A 6,000-nucleotide genomic window follows, 5' to 3' on the forward strand; every position below is an offset into this window, starting at 1 on the left:
AAAAAAATCACACAAAAATACATATGGTTTAATGTGAATGATTATCATTGAGTTATTATGTTTAGCATAATTTAAAATGTCTCTGAGTGAGTGGTACAAATGTCTCATTTCCAAATAAGTAAAACAAAATGTAATAAGGTTTTAGACGTTTAGAGAAAACTGGCACACAAAGGAAGATAGGCAAAGGTTTTTTTAGATCAATTATTAAAAAGCACACTAAATTGAGTGAGAAATTGTTTGTGTAGGGAGGGAAACTAATTTTTATTGGTGCATTCTCTAAAACAATCATGCATTAGAGGCCCCCTCGAAAACTAGATGTCACATCTCAAGGGGTTTTCCTCTTACAATAATTGTGAAATTACTGAAATTATTTGAAAACTGATCACCTAATGTCACTCCAAATCATTCAATTTAAGTTTGCATTGTAATTCTGTGTGCAATATTTCATGTAACACATTTCCATGTTTTTTTTTTTTTTTTTTGCCTTCCACAGGGGAAGACCGAACTCCTGTACGACTGGATGCCCTGCGATCTATGGTATGGTAACCTTGCTTGGACAGTTCACCCTTAGTATACCCTATTTTTTTACATTGCAATGCACAACACAAACCTTTCCGCAACTTCAAAGACAACACGTAGCATGGCAACTAAACCAGTTGGTTAGAACTACTGTGTTTGACAGATGACATTGAGCCAAAAAACAAACAAAAGGAAAATAAACATGTCTCAAGTGTATTTTGACATTTTGATTCAAGGGGAACTGCTGAATAAGAACTATTGACCTACAGCCGTAGCTTGTGATCATGATAGTAATGGATATACCTAAATTTGCGTGTACCACATCTTTGACTATTCATTACCAACCCTACTCCCAGTGAGTGCGTCATTGGCTTTAAGCAAGCCCAGACAAGATTGCATTATCAAAATTCTGTTTTTGTCTTTGCAATCTACTGTATACTACTGTATACTCTATACTACTATCTTAAATTTATTAGGTTATGAGTTAACAGTTACCAGTTGTAAACGGTGTTGTCTAGATATTTTTCTTTGTTTATTTATAAACTAGATGCTATTTTCATTTTTTAGGCCTATGGTTATTCTTAACATCACTCCTATTGAATACCTTGTCTTGCATCTTAATTACTGTACTCTAATATTGTGTAATAGTGTAGTGTAGACGTTACAGCATTGAATGTTAAGTCATTATTCATACCTTTTTCCCTAACCACCTATCTTTTGTCTTTTTTCAGTGGGAAAACCTGGCCTCCAACCTGGCAGACGGCTTGATGCTCACTGCAGTTTTATTTTCTGTCATAAAACCTACACAAAAGTTATATGCAAATTGATCCTTGTTTAGGTTTGTTTTTTTTTATGTTATTTGTTCATTTTTGGTAGGTTTGTATTTATTTAATAAAGATTTGTATTTACTAAGCTTTTTCATGTCATGTCTAACAGACATCACTCACTCATGTAAGTGACCTAGCAGAGATCATTGTGTAGTAATTTTAATACTAGGATGTACATGAAGACATGAATAAATATACTAAGCTTTTCCTTTAGTAGGCATCTGTGGCAGAGGGGGCGTGGTTCAGCGAGGTTTGCAGCAGGAGAGAAAGGCGGGAGACGAGCGGTAAGTGAGTGGGTTAGACACAAACCACCTACACCTGTCTCTCATTCCAGTAATGGGCGCGGGGAGAGTATAAGAGCCATGGAGAAACGGAGGACGGTGAGAGAGAGGAGGAACTACTGACGCACATTGAGTTCCCGGATGGACGCAACCCGGAAGTGTTGACGACGGATGTTATGAGTTGACAACGAATGTTATGAGTTTAAAGTGCACTCTAGTGCGAATACGAAACGACCTTGAGTTTATTAATAAAAACGTCAGTAGTTCAGCCGACCCCTGTGTCCTCTTCCTTGCCTTCCTTACCCGAACCTCTACACTGGTGCCGAAACCCGGGAGGAAGAAGGACCCACGCCGCCGCCATGCAGGCACAACCATCCTCTTCGCCATTTGCGGATGTCATCACGTCCCTCGCGGTCCTACATCGCGAACAACATCAGGCCCTGCTGGACCTGCGTGCGGATCAAGAACGCCGCTTCCAGGCGATCATCCAAGCCCAGCAGGAGGACCGCGAGACGTTCCGGAGCTGGACGGAGGTTCGCGACGGAGCCACCGAGCAGTCCACCGTCCCGCTGACGGTCCCGCTGCACAAGATGGGACCGCAAGATGACCCGGAGGTCTTCCTGGAACTGTTCCAAAGATCCGCGGAAGCCGGCCGGTGGCCCCGTGAACAATGGCCGATGCGCCTAATTCCGTTATTGTCTGGAGAAGCTCAGGTGGCTGCCCACCAACTTCCCGTCGCGAACCTCCTCGTTTTCGACGACCTGAAGCGGGCCATTGTCCAGCGGGTCGGCCGCTCGCCCGAACAACACCGCCAGCACTTCCGGTCTCTGGACAGGGGCGATGCGAGCCGGCCCTTCGCGTTGGCCCAACAGCTCCGGGACTCGTGCCGCAAATGGCTCCGGGCCGAGGAAAGCGACGTGGACCACGTTATCGATCTGGTGGTACTTGAACAGTTCATCGCTCGGCTGCCCAAGAAGACGGCCGAATGGGTTCAGTGCCACCGACCCACGTCGCTGGACTCGGCCATCGATCTGGCGGAGGACCACATGGTGGCGTGCCCAGGGGTCGGCGACATTACCACCACTAACTCTCTCCCTCTCTCTCTTCCCTCCCCCTCTCTCTCTCGCCCTGTCCCTCTGCCTAGGTCGAGACCACCAGTACCTCCTCGGGCCCCGCCCCGGAGCTGGGGACAAGGTTACTTCGGGTCCTCCAGGTTCCCGCCTAGGGGGGCGGGGCCTACGACGGGCGGAGGCGACAGTCCTTCCGTTGCTCCGCTCTCTCCGCGCCCAGTCTCCAGCCCACTCCCCGCCACCGGAGCGGCGGGTAGGTCTGGGCTGGCCTGTTGGCGTTGCGGCGACCCGGACCATTTTATCGATCGGTGCCCGGTGATGGAGGTGGGGCTGATGGTCCGGGTCCCGGACGGTCCCCAGGTCACCCCCGGTCAGGCGGGCGAGTACCAAATACCTGTGAGTATCGAGGGGGGTACTTATCAGGCCTTGGTGGATTCAGGTTGCAACCAAACCTCCATCCATCAAAGCCTGATTCAATCGGGGGCATTGGATACAAGCCGCGTGGTTAAGGTGCGGTGTGTGCACGGGGATGTGGTGGAATATCCGGTGGTCCCAATCTCTATTCAGTTTCGGGGGAAAAAGCATAGAGTTGAGGTGGTGGTTAGTCCCCACCTCCGGCATCCACTAATTTTGGGAACGAATTGGCCCGCTTTTCCGGTTTTATTGGGGGCGTTACGGGTGGATGCTTCTTGGGGAAAAAAGGCACGGGAGGAGGGGGCGCGAGTCCAGCTGGGTGAGACTGAGCCAGGACCCAGGGCTGCTGCCTCAGAGGAACCGACCGGGATCGAGAGACTAATTCTCTCGGACCGGGATGACTTTCCTCTGGAGCAGTCCCAGGATGAGACGCTAAAACACGCATTCCAGCAGGTCCGTTCCATCGATGGCCAGGCTCTCCCACCCGCTCGCCCGCTCTCCTATCCGTATTTTGCCATTATAAAAGATCGGTTGTATCGAGTGACCCAAGACGCTCAGACAAAAATAGATACGACCCAATTATTAGTTCCGAAGAGCCGCAGGGAAATGCTTTTCCACGCGGCTCATACGAATCCTATGGCGGGACATTTGGGACAGGCGGCTACACTGAATCGTCTCATGACCCGATTTTTCTGGCCAGGCATTCATGACAATGTGCGCAGGTGGTGCGCGGCGTGTCCGGAATGTCAGTTAGTGAATCCCCTGGCCGCCCCAAAAGCGCCTTTGCGCCCCCTTCCATTAATGCAGGTCCCCTTCGAGAGAATTGCGATGGACCTCATCGGGCCATTAGAGCGATCCGCACGAGGACACCGCTTTGCATTAGTCATAGTGGACTATGCAACGCGGTATCCGGAGGCAATAGCCCTCCGCACCATTTCAGCGAAGAGTGTTGCGGACGCGCTATTCCGTCTTATCTCCCGGGTGGGGGTTCCAAAGGAAATCCTCACCGATCAAGGCACGGCGTTTATGTCACGGACGTTACGCGAACTGTACGGGTTATTGGGCGTTAAATCGATTCGAACTAGCGTCTATCACCCACAAACAGACGGTTTGGTCGAACGCTTTAATCGCACGCTTAAATCCATGATCCGGAAGTTCGTGCAGGATGACGCCAAAAATTGGGACAAGTGGTTAGAACCCCTCTTATTCGCTGTGCGGGAAGTCCCACAAGCCTCCACGGGGTTTTCCCCCTTTGAGCTCCTCTATGGACGCCAGCCCCGAGGGGTACTGGATGTCCTGCGAGAGGCTTGGGAGGAGGGACCTTCTCAAGGCAAAAACGAAATTCAATATGTGCTGGACTTGAGAACAAAACTCCACACGTTGGGGCGGCTATCACGGGAGAATTTGTTACAAGCCCAGGATCGCCAAAGCCGGCTGTATAACAGGGGAACGAGGCTGCGCAAATTTTCACCGGGAGAGAAAGTACTCGTATTACTCCCAACGTCTAGCTCTAAATTAATGGCTAAGTGGCAGGGGCCGTTTGAGGTCGCACGACAAGTCGGGGATCTTGATTATGAGGTTATACGGTCTGATAGAGGAGGGGCGCGTCAAGTATATCACCTCAATCTCCTAAAAAAATGGAATGAGGCCGAATCAGTGATGTTGGCGTCGGTGGTTAGCGGAGAGGATGATCTCGGCCCAGAGGCGAACATCAAACCGCAATCCTTCGCTCTGGCCCCAGGGGGAGATCACCTCTCACCGGCCCAACTCATTGATTTAACAACATTGCAGGCGGAGTTCGCCGACGTGTTCTCGCCTCTACCGGGCCGTACGAACCTCATTCAGCACCACATTGAGACCGAGCCGGGCGTGGTAGTTCGCAGTCGGCCGTATCGTTTACCTGAACATAAAAAAAAGGTGGTTCAGGACGAATTGAGCGCGATGTTAGACATGGGAGTAATCGAGGAATCTAACAGTGACTGGGCCAGCCCGATAGTTTTAGTTCCGAAAACAGACGGCTCGGTCCGGTTCTGCGTAGATTACCGCAAGGTGAATGCTGTGTCGAAATTCGACGCGTATCCAATGCCACGGGTTGACGAGCTGTTAGATCGGCTAGGCACGGCTCGTTTTTATTCGACATTGGACTTAACAAAGGGCTATTGGCAGATCCCCTTGTCTCCATTGTCCAAAGAAAAGACTGCTTTCACAACGCCGTTTGGGTTACACCAATTTGTCACCCTTCCTTTTGGATTGTTCGGGGCACCCGCCACTTTTCAGCGTCTCATGGACCGGATTCTACGGCCCCATGCGGCATATGCGGCTGCCTATCTAGATGATATCATCATTTTTAGTAATGATTGGCAGCGGCATATGCAGCATTTGAGGGCCGTCCTGAGGTCGCTGAGAGGGGCGGGGCTCACGGCCAATCCAAAGAAGTGTGCGATTGGGCGTGTGGAAGTAAGGTATCTGGGCTTCCACTTGGGGCATGGACAGGTGCGTCCCCAAATTGATAAGACTGCTGCGATTGCGACCTGCCCGCGCCCCAAGACCAAAAAGGAGGTAAGGCAGTTCCTGGGGCTGGCGGGATATTACAGACGCTTTATTCCCAATTATTCGGACCTCACTAGCCCTCTGACTGACCTTACTAAAAAGGAGGTGCCAGATACGGTCCAATGGACGGAGCTGTGTCAGCAGGCCTTCACTCAGGTAAAGGCTGCTCTATGTGGCGGGCCGCTATTACACTCTCCTGACTTTTCTCTCCCTTTTTTGTTGCAGACCGACGCGTCGGACAGGGGGTTGGGCGCGGTCCTGTCCCAGGAGATGGAGGGGGGAGAGCGGCCGGTGCTGTACATTAGCCGCAAGCTCTCTAAGAGAGAGGCTAAGTACAGC

Source organism: Gobio gobio (genome assembly GCF_949357685.1).
Source record: "Gobio gobio genome assembly, chromosome: 25".
Taxonomy (NCBI): domain Eukaryota; kingdom Metazoa; phylum Chordata; class Actinopteri; order Cypriniformes; family Gobionidae; genus Gobio; species Gobio gobio.